We start from the raw sequence: 13,360 nt of genomic DNA on the forward strand, positions 1-13,360 counted from the left end.
GACTATTTCAGCAACTTTTTGGGTTTAGCCTTTAGTGTCGCTGAATGTACAAACTTGTGAATATTCCATTGTACTTTGCCCAGTTTCAGGGGTTGCCAACATTTGGAAGTGTATTTTTAACTAATTTTGTTGGGTACTTTAGTTAAAATTGCATTATCTTGTGAATTTAATAATTGATCCATATGTTTATGAACTTGTTTACTACAGAACTTGTGCACATGCCTTGCAAGGTGGTTACCTACAAGCTACTGGATGCCACAGACATTGGTCCTCATCTGGGGAGGGGTGATAGGGAGGAATTGGGGTGGTGGTTTGTCTTCTGGTTTTGAACTGTTTACAAAACAAAATAAAAAATTATCTGCTAAAAAAAAAAAATCAAGGCTGTCCAGTGCCTATACATGGTTTTCTAGACAGTTGATCTAGGTGGAACACAAATATGGCCTTATATAAGGTGTAATATAAGGTGTTGATGCTTGGCCCAGCTTCTTTCACCCCATCACGCGTAGGTGTACTACACTTATATAAGGTGTGTATTATCTCGAAGGTGTGTACCCAGCACTTGATGAGCGATAGGTGCCTTCCCTGCTTAAAATCTAAACTATAGCTAAATATTACCACAGCAGCTCAATTTTTGTCTGTTCAACTTTAACTGTGTCTCATCGCTGTACATGATGTGGTAGAAACAAATCTATTTTCTGCTGTAATGATGACACTGATGCAGTTTCATTTAATGAACGCTTACTTTATTTATCACTGCAAAAAAACAGACAAACATATCATTTTCTCAAATGTTTTCAGATTTTAGATTTATTTTATATTATCTATTCCTGATCATGCAGCCATATTGCAAAAGCTCTAGTAACACCATTTAGTGATATGTTAAACAGCAGCATTGTGGTCATTGCATAGGTAATATAGTCAGGAACCCACCTAGGGTCAATTGAGAGTTTTCCGAGCATGGTTTGTGCTGAGAGAATATGTAAGAAACTTGTATTGTAAGAAACTATGTATTGTCAGCAGTTTTCGGCTACTGTAATCCTGTCTGTGCTGCTTCAAGAAAACCTTTACTGCCGTGTGCTGGAGAGGAGGAGGAGGCGGCCCCTCCTCCCTCCATAGAGAATACCGGCGCACGGCCGCACACACGCCAAAAGATAGAGCATGCTCTATCTTTTTGCGGTGTGCGGGCCGGATCGGTGCCACACATGTGTGGCAACGCATCTGCGCCGCGCCGCTACTGCCGTCTATGGGGACGTACATGCGGCCGCAAATTTGCGGCCACATGTACGTCCCCGCAGACGGCCATGTGAATGTGCCCTAAATCTGTCGGATGTGTCAGCAAGCAAACCGAGCTTAAAGTGTCTTTCTAGATACTCTAGAAAACCCCACAGTGGTTGGGCCCTGCTCTGACGCCCAGGTACAGCATTGCAGCAATTTTCTGGGCTAGCCCTGGTGACGTCATTTGTTTTGCAATACTTGGGCACACTAAGCCTACTGACTAGCCCCAATGGGTCCTATGACCACCAATACTTACAACCCAGTTAGAAATGTCAGAGACAAAATGGCATCTGCCACACTGGAACTATGAGCCATAGCAGGCAAGCAAGCGTAAATTAGTTTTTCATTACACCTGCCCTGGCCCCCATGAGGTTTCCCAGAATACACACATACTGTGATGCTGCCATGTGTTCATCTTTTTATTCCTATATCGGTGTTTCATAGTGTAGGTGGACATGTTTTAATATATATTTTTTGTTGTGATCTACTAGATTACTGTATGATGCAAAGCTACAATGCTCTGTCTACCCTGCCTTGCTCTGCACTAGATCTTTGTGCATGCAGTAACACTGATTCTGTGTCCTGATTGGCAGGTAAGTTGTGCAAGTTGGCCAAATGATCTATTCTGGGAAAATAAAAGTAACCTTTTTTGGCTTTCATAGGTCTCCTCATGCATCAAATTCGAAATTTACCCATTATTGGCCTTATGGTATGATGGTGATGTTGGTCGTGGTGACTGCTCAAAGAGGTTTTCCCCAAATTCTCACATTTCAATCCCCTAGTGATGTTACACAATAACGTTCATTTTCAACCCTTCACAACTTTACTCAGTTTTACTGCTTTTTTAGCTCCTATCACTCAGTGATGGTCAGTGTAAAATTCTAGAGTGTGGGTAGTGACTCTCTAAGCAAACACATTATTATCCATCTAGTTCTGTGAGCTGACAATGTGGTTAGATTATCATGGTAGAAGGTTTATATACACTTTCATTTAGCTTCTGAACATCTACTAGTATCTGAAACCTAGAAAGAGAGATGAGATCCATGAGATGCCTATTGGACACAATGACAGTAAGCTCTGCTACAACTCTGCTATTCAACAACACACTGGGGCTCATTTACTAAGGGCTCCGCGGCCGCACTTTCTTCGGGTTTCCCGACTTTTTCCGTTTTGCAACGAATTCCGCCGGGATTTTGGCGCACGCGATCGTATTTCGGCGCAATTCACGCAGCAGAAATGGGGGGGGGGCGTGGCTGTCCGAAAACCCGACGGATTCAGAAAAACCACGGAATTTAAAAAACTAATTGTGTCACAAAATCAATCACTGACATGCGCCAGGAATAGGATGGTGAACTCCGGCGGACCTCGGCGCAGCAGCGACACCTGGTGGACATCAGGCGCACGACCTTAGTGATTCACCGGAAGACCTGAATCCTCATCGGAGAACGTGCCACTGGATCGCGACAGGACCGGGTAAGTAAATGAGCCCCACTATATCTGCTGTGCCTTCCTGCTGTGCCTCCCCAAATAAAGAACTTATCTGTCTGTAGCTTGTAGTCCTCCTCATGCTGCTGCCGGTCAGGAACTCAATGGGGCACAGGTGTTTAAGAAGTGTCTACACACAAATAACAGGGTGTTCCAGTGTTCAGTCAGACTGTGCACCAGTGTGTCGCACACTCCATGTTAAAGGGGCATAAAAAAAAAGTTGTGCCACAAATCCTGAATCTGGAGCACTCTGCACTATACACAGGTAAACTGAATCTGTGTATCAGTGAGTGTGCTCTGTCCTGGACTGCTGGGGGGTGGGGGGGTCTAGAGTGCAGGGTGCAAAGAGAGAAACTCAGTTCCACAATGGGTTTCCAAGATGGGTTTCCTGACCCCAAGTCAAAAGTTACATTTCTAGGGGCAATTGAAATTGTGTACACCTGCACTGATTGTAATTATCTGTGAAATGCTGTATATTTGTTTATAACAGAGAATTAGAGAATGTGTTATTTTGTTATCCTGAGTACATCTCAATGGAGCTGACTGAAATTGGCGAGCGTCACGCCTGGCGATCTCCGTCAACTTCATAGAGGTGAATGGAGCAGAACGGTCATGTGCGGCTGAGGTACCTGGGACCTCATCGGACCCCCTGTTCTTGTGATCTGTGGGGGTATCATCACTAAGACCACCACCAATGAGCAAGTAAGGCCCTATACTGTGGATAGATCAAGCTAAAATATTGAAAAAAACTGGATCTCAACCAATTTTGTCAATTAATGCTGAGCTAAATTAGTTCTGTCTCCAGGCAAGTACAACAATAAACAAAATATAGTGACAAGCCAGTGCTTGTCTGTACTAATTTACAGAAACACTAAGGTCATTGTCAAACTTACACTAGGAAATACAGAAAAGCATTTAGAGATTTGTGAGGAGTGTGACAAACATTTTAAGCCCAATGCATTTGTTCAGATTTCGTATCTTTCTTTATGTTGTGCAAAAGCCTTACGTTTGGTGCAACTGCCATGTCTAACAAAAACTGTGATCTGATTTGTATAGAACTTATTTATATTTAGTGTTTTCAAACTATACATGGTGTGTTCTATTGTTAGTGTGTATTATCCCAATTATTGACATCACTGAAAGCCATCATTTGTGGTGCTGCCATGTGAAAAAGATGTGACGGTTGAAGTAGTCTTAACTGTTAGGGACTTTCCAACTGGTCACAGGCATCTTAGAAATGCCTACATTTAAAGGGGCTGGCCACTTTTACAGAAATTCACTAGGGTGAGTACAATACCCTGACGTGATCACCCATATTGTACTCACCCTGATGGTTGAAGTCCACAACCTCCTTGATCCACTGGATGTCTGCAGGACTTGGCACGTCACAGGAAGTTCTCAGGAATTTTTCGAGAAAACTAGTTCTTTTCTCCAGGCATGATGCTATGCATCAAAAAGAAAATTAACAGCATTTTATACACAATAGGCAGTGCTCATTAAAGGATATTGTTATTCAGTGCAAGTACACAAGAGGACGCAGCTGATTGAACACTCACATCTCTAAATCTTGTGACTGCCACCATCTTGATTGCACGGATCACAGAGTTTATATAAATAATCTGTGTATAGTGGGAGGCCACGAGGTGGGGATTACAATAAGAAAAATGGGTGGGGAATTTTTTTTTCTTTTACTGTGTACTAGCTGTTATTTCACTAGTTAGCATGAGGTACCATGTATTTCTATGAGCTCATACATATAGTGGTGGTTTCCATCGCAGGTACTATTCCTGTTCAAGATTGTGTATCAGACAGTCTATTCTACTGTTAAAGGTGCATGAGTGGACCTCACACACCAATGACATACTGGCCCATTGTTTATGTTAGACAGCGCACCACAGTTGTGTGGATGTTGCTTCACATTAATATCCAACATTTTCTGGTATTTTACAGTATTTTTAATTTGAAAAAGTTCTTTCATTATTAAAGATGCATAACTTTTAATGTTAAAGGAAACCTACCACTGCTAATGGTAGGTATTAGCTGTAAACACCGGGCACCAGCTCCGGGTGAGCTGGTGCCGGAGCTTAACTTTGCTAGTGTTTTAAACGCTATTTCGCGGTTTAAACACATTTTGATGAACAGACCCGAAGCAGCTTCTTCCTATGGAGGCGGTGAGCACGGCCACGCGCAGCGCCAAAGCTGCTCCGGGTCTGTTCATTAAAATGTGTTTAAACCACGATATAGCGTTTAAAACACTAGCAAAGGTAAGCTCCGGCACCAGCTCACCCTGGTGTCTGGTGTTAAAAATAAATTTTTACTGTAACTTTAACAGTGGATATCTCTGTTCTGTTTCACATAGCCACATAATCCTAATATTATATTAAAGGGGAGATTCTCCTAGCTCTCTAGTGCTTCTAGGTGACTGTTCAGGAGAAATGATGTGTATCTATATCTGCTATCTGTACAGGGAATTTGCAAATAGGACATGAATATAGCCGTATGGCAGTTGTGAAGTGCTTAAACAAGGAGAACACAACCTTTTTTCAACCCAGCCTAGACAATGACAGATACCAATATTTGACATTAATTTTCTTTTATTTATTTTTATGACAGCTACATTTTAACTGGGACACCAGAGAACATATTATATAACCCTGCTGTCCCCATATACTGACTGGTAACATGTCACCTATTATTAGCGAAATTTCTGTGTGAAAAACCTGCAGCATAATACAGTAGAAGTGTAGTGTATAATTGACATGTTGCTTATTGCTGCAGAAATCAACCTCTGCAATGCAAAGTTGCCCTCCCCCCTCCACCACCACGGTTAATTTGTAACATAAAACGCATCAGACATTTTAACTTGGTTTCTGATGCATGCATAATAGCTGTATACTTTACGCTGGAGTAAATCTCACAGGCATTACACTGCATGTGCACTTACCCTTTACAGACATGCAGAGACAATGAACATCACATCATCCCTGCATACCTCTGTTCTAAGAGTCCATCAGTGAAATCATAAGACCCACCGACACACATGTGCACAGTGCTCAGCATGAGCCCTATTTTACTGAACTATTGTGACGGGACTGAGTATATAGGCCCCCTGTCATAGTATAGGATTAGGCTGTCAGTGTGAGAGTCTATACTTCCAATGGCACTGTGTATAGGTGCATGCAGAGATTGCGATAACGCCTGTACAAGCGTCTATGACGCATGCAGAGGCTGATTTACTCTCCAAAAAAACCACTTCTTGTAAAAGCGCTGGCTCTCCGCAGTAGCGATTTGCAGCTGCCGCCTGCTAGTTTGTAAGGAGCAGAGCGGACAGCGGAGCGCACAGAGCAGTCACGTGCACATGGACCCACTACACTGCAGAGAGGTCTCTGCTTCTGCTGGCAGAAGGGAAGATGAAGCCACGCCCCCTGAGCAATCACTGCCGCCGGTCACTGTCTTCTCCAAGCTCATTTCACATATAGGGAGCAGCAGGGGAATCACATTACACTAAAAAGGGGCGGGGCAAGCACAAGCAGGAGGACAGGACATGTGACCTTTACAGGGGTCTCAGCTCCTCCTCCCCTCCTGACCCGTCACTCTAGCTCTAATATATACAGCTGCACATGCACACTAGCAGACTTGGCAAAGTCTGAGAAAGGAGGAGAGTGGAGAAGCGTTTGATTCCAAAAGAGTTTGTTGTCATCTGTGGTGGTGGTCCTGTGCCTGCTGTGGTGGGGGTCCTGTGTCTGCCGTGGTGTTCTCACAGGTTTGTGTGACTGACTTATTCCCAGGGAGTTCAATTGATTAATACTGGTTACCTGAGCCTCATATAAGATGTATTCAATAAAGTACAAAATAGTTATGATTGAAAATTCTATGCATGGGTGCACTGCATGGGACACAGGAGGGGACAGTGATCTTACAATGGTCACAAGAGCTTACAATCTGAGGGGGGAGCGGCAGGAGGTGAAAGTGCTTGTCCAATGGTCACAAGAGCTTACAATCTATGAGAACGAGGAGGGGACACAGGAGGTGACAGTGGGTGTCCAATGGTCACAAGAGCTTACAATCTATGAGGAGGAGGAGGGGACACAGGAGATGACAGTGCTTGTACAATGGTCACAAGAGCTTACAATCTGAGGGGGGAGCGGCAGGAGGTGAAAGTGCTTGTCCAATGGTCACAAGAGCTTACAATCTATGAGAACGAGGAGGGGACACAGGAGGTGACAGTGCGTGTCCAATGGTCACAAGAGCTTACAATCTATGAGGAGGAACAGGAGATGACAGTGCTTGTACAATGGTCACAAGAGCTTACAATCTGAGGGGGGAGCGGCAGGAGGTGAAAGTGCTTGTCCAATGGTCACAAGAGCTTACAATCTATGAGAACGAGGAGGGGACACAGGAGGTGACAGTGCGTGTCCAATGGTCACAAGAGCTTACAATCTATGAGGAGGAACAGGAGATGACAGTGCTTGTACAATGGTCACAAGAGCTTACAATCTATGAGGATGGAGGGGACACAGGAGGTGACAATGCTTGTACAATGGCCATAAGAGCTTACAATCTATGAGGAGGAGAGGACACAGGGGATGACAGTGCTTGTACAATGGCCATAAGAGCTTACAATCTATGAGGAGGAGGTGACACAGGAGGTGACAATGCTTGTACAATGGCCATAAGAGCTTACAATCTATGAGGAGGAGAGGACACAGGAGATGACAGTGCTTGTACAATGGCCATAAGAGCTTACAATCTATGAGGAGGAGGTGACACAGGAGGTGACAATGCTTGTACAATGGCCATAAGAGCTTACAATCTATGAGGAGGAGAGGACACAGGAGATGACAGTGCTTGTACAATGGCCATAAGAGCTTACAATCTATGAGGAGGAGGTGACACAGGAGGTGACAATGCTTGTACAATGGCCATAAGAGCTTACAATCTATGAGGAGGAGGTGACACAGGAGGTGACAATGCTTGTACAATGGCCATAAGAGCTTACAATCTATGAGGAGGAGAGGACACAGGAGATGACAGTGCTTGCACAATGGCCATAAGAGCTTACAATCTATGAGGAGGAGGTGACACAGGAGGTGACAATGCTTGTACAATGGCCATAAGAGCTTACAATCTATGAGGAGGAGGAGGGGACACAGGAGGTGACAGTGCTTGTACAATGGCCACAAGAGCTTACAATCTATGAGGAGGAGAGGACACAGGAGATGACAGTGCTTGTACAATGATCCAGGCATTTCAAGTAAGGGATAAAATAAATAAATACACCAAAGACCCCAATGTTTTCACATTGTATTGAAAAAAATCCTCCCTGAACCAAAACACTTGTGCTCAGTAAGTAACAACTTTATCGCGGCCAAACACATGTTGCTAGTCAGTGAACGCAAGTGCATAGGTCAGAAGGCTTATGTTTTTGGGAAGGATTATCTAGTAAAAAATAAACAGTGTAAAAAAAAGTGTTATGCCCTCAACCCCCAAAAAATAAATGAAATAAATTTACAGGCGGCAGCCTCAGCCTGCTCAGTGTGGGGAGGTAGGGGGTTTGGGGCTGGCTATTAACAATTTATACAACTTGCAGTTATATATTTGTATTAACTGAAAATTCCATACTCTTCCTCAGCTAAAAATACTCCTCAAAAATGGTGAGAGGAGTATTATTACCCTTCTGGAAAAATGTTAGTGCGACCTCTGGGTGCATGCAATGCCATTATATGAACCATGTTAATGAACTGGCTGTAGATACAGGGACCAGCTCCTGCCCCTTCATTTACATGTTATGGACAGGAGAGGTTATTCACCACTGCAGCTTGTGGCCACAATAGAAGGTCAAGACCCTCTATTGGGGCTGCAGGCTGTAGCAGTGAAGAAATATTTTGCTGGCCAAGTAAGAGGAAAAAGTAGTCTCATACACAGTATTACACAAGACCTTTTAAGATATAAACTTGCGTGTAATATGGGTAAATGCAACCTCTGTGGCCTAATGACCCAAAGAAAAAAGGGGATGTCATCTCTTGCCACTTCAGCCCTCCCCCAGACATTCAGTTCCACATAACACACAATTCATCTCAATTTAGCCCCCACCAGACAAGCAGTCCCATGTAAAAAAAACACCCCTTGCCATCTTAGCCCTCACCAGACATGCAGCCCAATGTAAAACACCTCTTGCCACCTCAGCCCCCAATAGACATGCAGTCCCATGTAACACACTTCCAGCAACCTCAGCTCCACCAGACATGCAGTTTCATGTAACAAACATCTCATATAACCTCAGCTCCTACCTGACATGTAGTCCAATGTAACACATACCTCTTGCTACCACAGCCCCTCAAGAAATTGATTCCTGAGTAACATACATCTCTTGTCAAGTCAGTTACCTTTAGACATGCAGTCTCGTATAACAAATATCTCTTGTCACTTCTGCCCCAATCAGGCGAGCAGTCCCATGTATCATACATCTTTTGTAGCAGTTCAGCTCCCCTGACCTTACTTCAAGCCATTTTAAATGCCAGTCTTAATATTCCTCCAGTGCTCTGCTGCCTCTATTTACTAAGGGGCTTTGACCAGGATCGGGCGCAAACTCTGCCAGTCTCGACCTATAATATAAAAGGTTTTCTGGCATAGACTATAGTAAATCCAGTTGGCCAGGTGTTCATGCCCCTTCCCGTGCCCTGCCTGCCAACTGACATGCTCAAAATGATTGCAGAAGCCAGGAAACTGGCAGGAGGGAGAGATTTGTGCCTTCTCCACAAGAAAACTGACAGAGAAGGCATAATGAATCTGCCCCAGTGTGTAGAAGCTCACACTCCAGAGGTTCTGCCCATGTCTGTGACATCACACCCACCAGGAGCAGCTCTAATCTACACAAGATCGAAGGATCAGGACCAGTGTGATTGATGTATCTAGTGCCATGTATCTGGGCAGAACTGAAGGCACCAAATAGCCTTCTCACTAAGAAGTCAGAGTTCATGTGCCTAATAGCACATTGCCATACATAGCCATAGAACTAATTTCTTTTCCTGCCTGGTGCCATGCCCAATGCCAGTTTCAAGCTCATTTAGCCAGGGAGAATCTCAAAATATGTGCAAACCCTATGTATGTTGACAACTTCAGCAGAACTTCATAATACACATCTCTGTAATACATTGTAATACAAAGTTCAACTTCTGCAAAACAACCAAATACATGGGGAGTCTCAAAATAAACAGGTAACTGCTAAAAGAAAATCACAATACACACCTGAGCTGTTGCAGAGTCTCATAATACACAGCTTAGCTGCTACAGAATATCATTATGCACACTTTAGCTGCTGTAAAGTCTCTCAATACACACCACAGCTTCTGCAGAGCTTCAAAATACATACATCAGTGGTGGATTAGTCATGGATTTTATATGTTAAATGATGTGAACCACCACTTTATCTCACCAGAAACTAATCCTCTTGGTACTCATCCCATCATATCATATTCTTTGTCAAACCAATATTATGCCACCCAACTGACCAGGGTGACTTGCACCATGCTGACCCAAAAATCACCCCAAGACCATTTGAAGCCACCGCATCAGTAAAAAGCGGTATGTTGAGGTTGGACACTTTCACTTCCTGATAGATCAACAGACCTCAGATTGACAGATCATCCATCATGATTTTTATCCCTCTGACAAAATTCCTCTGAGATTTAACACCTCTCATCGTTAATGACAAACGTCCGAAAAATCATGACTGCTAGGAAAAATCTTACTGGCAAAAACCAAAAGGCCCAACAATGACTGTAACTGATGGCTTTTTGGCTCTTTGTGTCACCTTAGTAGTTGCCGCCTAACGAGAAGGCTTCTCCACAGGTAACCAAAACATCAATTTAACAGTATTAATTTGTAGACCAAAGAAAGACAGCGAAGTTACAGGTCTTCTCTTCAACTATGGACATCCCAAATTGGGCCATTAATTCATGAAATTTAACAATTGGACACAGACAACGGATGCAACCAGACTGATGAATAGACCGATGTATTACTAACACATAACAAGTAACAAACAATCCACTCAGTCACATTTATAATTCGTGACAAGAGAAGGATCAACTCAACGGCAAACACATATCTACAAAATGAAAACCATCAAAAAAACAATCGGGGAGATGAAAATATGACTAGCTTGGATTGGCAACACTTGGAAAGTGGACTCTGATGTCTGATTTTGCAAGCTGAAGAAGCATCCAAGTACCAGGAACTTTTGTGCCAACTTTGATTCCTGCTGGAGCAGTAATACCTCCTATGGTGTCAAAGGTGGTGCCTTCTCCCACCTATGGTCGTTCTGGTACTTCTTGTGTTAGCTGCAGCAGAAAAGAAACCGGGAACATGAACTTCTGTGAGCGTGGCTACCATCCCTCCTACGACTGTGACCTAACAGTAACATCTCTAGGTATCTTAGCAACTGTAGAAGCTTCTCTAGCTGCAATGTGCCTGTCAGCAGAGAGTCTTGCTTTCACTCTTCCACCACTGGCTGCTACTCTTCCTCACTGTACCAGGACTAGCAACATTATGCTGTGCACTGGCCATGCAGTCATTCTTGGGGCTCTTCATCCTTGTCTTCTTGTCCTACCAGGAAAATAACCTCCCTCTCCCCTTCTCACACAGCCTGAGGGCCATGCAGTGTCCTCCCAGCAATCTATTGCACACTCACACCTGACTTGTCTGCCTTGCTGAGGGTCACCAGCCACAGCTAACCTCCCAGGCAGTCCCCTAGTGCTGGACAGAGGAGGGGTGAGAGGGACTTCATCCTACTCAGCCCCTGCAGTAGTAACGTGTGGACCTGCTCCCACCACTGCACTGCCATATGCTCCAGCAATGCTGCCTGCACCTGGTAGGTCTCTGCTACTTCCAGCTCCCATCTGGGCAGCTGTGCGGAGGAGAGCAGGGGGAGAGCGGGGACCCTCGCTGTGGCCTTTCTTCTATTCTCACGTCTTTGAGGAGAGTCCCCTACACCGTCCTTAGCCCACTGAAGAAACGAACGATAGTAGCCATCCTCTGTCTTCCTCAGCTACACGCTTTTCCAGATGATGAAGGAGCCACCAATAGTTGTAAGCACTCCTGAGGTGATTTCTCCCACGCTGTTGAGTCTCTAAGAGGGAGGGGGGGAGTGCCCGCCCCTCCTTTTATAGTCACACTTAACCCCACCCTGGTGTCTTGTGAACTGACCAATAGGGCAGCACTGCCTCTTGCTTCCACACAAGCAGAGCTTAACCTCTTCAGTACCATGCACCCTTCATTATGCACTCGGGTGCTTCAATCCTTGCCTGTTGTCTAAATCGGCAGTCCATCACAGGGTGATATATACATGAAGCTTCTTCTCCCTCTTTGCCTGTCTGAAAAACCTGTTATTCCCAGTCCCTCCTCCTCCGTACAATTGTGTAGATTAAGCTTGGGACTTCTTTCTGAGCCTGGTGCCGCGGAGTAATTTTCTAGCCTTGCATCGTGTGGAGGTATCCCTTCCGTGCATTTTCTGTCAGCTCATCCCCATAGAGACCGCCAGGAACCGCCGCCGTGCAGTTAAGTAACCGATTTTATGTCTGTCTTACCGGAGAACAGCCCTAACCGGGATTGTTATCTAGTGGGCAGTGATTGGAAAGCTGAGAGGGGGCGCCTTCCCAGATCTCACAGCAGAGGGTGCGGGGGAGGGGAATAAAATGTACGATTAGCTCACACAGACAGCAGTCATACGGCGCTCTGTGAGGTGGATGTCTCTTATGTGCTATGTGGGGGTTAGGTGATCATATCCCTGCTGACTGAGGGGCTTCCTCACGGTGTACAGTATATCAGTGTGTATGATGTGTGGATGAGAGAAAGCAATAGTTACAGTGCTGTGTGCATTTCTATATATATATTTGTATACCAGCTGTACCACACGGCCCTCCTCAAGTTGTATAGATTGACTAGAGAAGTCCAGTCCAGCAGTGACAGATACCTGGCTTTTCTCCCTTGTGCAGACCTTGCACTGCCCCCTGTGCAGACCTGGCATTGCCCTTGTGCCCCCATTAATGGTACAAGTTCCTCAGGACAAGCACATGTTCTCCAATGGTGGTGTGAGCTGGACACTGGAAGGATGACTCACAACTACTAACTTTGTTAGAATCTTTTACATTATTTTGTTACTAAGTTTCCTTACAGGTTTGCCCCTTCTTCCTTGTCATTACAAACTGATAATCCTAAATTTTCTGGTGCAAAATAATCGTGTCAAGGACATGATGGCTACCTGGACCTTTTGCTGGCCCTTGTTTTCTCAGAACAGTTGTTCTCCACCCACTCAGGCAGACCCCACATGGATCTGAAATATGGTGTCTGAACCTGACCTGAGAGTTGCCAAATTTATAATGACCAAGCCTGAAATACTTTATGATCAGTTTGGTGCTGTTTTATGGGTAACTAGTGGATATCACTATGATGCTAGGAGTCCAATTCCCAGCACTGTGGTTGGTCCTTGAAAAATTTTGTCAATATTTGTAAAAAAAACCAAAACTTGTCATATGTCAATTCTAGAAAAATCCAGGGTTAACTGTCCCTGACCGGGGTGTTCTCTTCCCATAGTATTGCT

The 13,360-nt window shown here is 44.5% G+C and overlaps 1 protein-coding gene and 1 long non-coding RNA gene across 11 annotated transcripts in view; one reads left to right on the top strand and one right to left on the bottom strand.

Moving 5' to 3' along the window:
- Positions 1 to 228: 228 nt before the first annotated feature.
- On the bottom strand, positions 229 to 11,954 carry LOC140124832 (uncharacterized). Its single transcript, XR_011854657.1, has 3 exons — positions 11,039 to 11,954; positions 4,087 to 4,203; positions 229 to 330 (listed from the first exon to the last, which is right to left on the bottom strand). It is a non-coding gene; the product is annotated as an uncharacterized lncRNA (long non-coding RNA).
- Positions 11,955 to 12,178: 224 nt separating this feature from the next.
- Positions 12,179 to 13,360, top strand: part of FBRSL1 (fibrosin like 1) — a 305,906-nt gene continuing 304,724 nt past the window's right edge. For 7 of the 10 annotated variants that reach the window (XM_072144436.1, XM_072144440.1, XM_072144439.1 and 4 more), the window contains exon 1: positions 12,179 to 12,317. The gene's annotated coding sequence lies outside the window, so the exon portion shown is untranslated. The remainder of the gene's footprint in view (positions 12,318 to 13,360) is intronic. The other 3 variants (XM_072144444.1, XM_072144446.1, XM_072144447.1) reach the window with 1 other exon arrangement.

This window comes from Engystomops pustulosus, chromosome 1, assembly GCF_040894005.1.
Source record: "Engystomops pustulosus chromosome 1, aEngPut4.maternal, whole genome shotgun sequence".
NCBI classification, from domain to species: domain Eukaryota; kingdom Metazoa; phylum Chordata; class Amphibia; order Anura; family Leptodactylidae; genus Engystomops; species Engystomops pustulosus.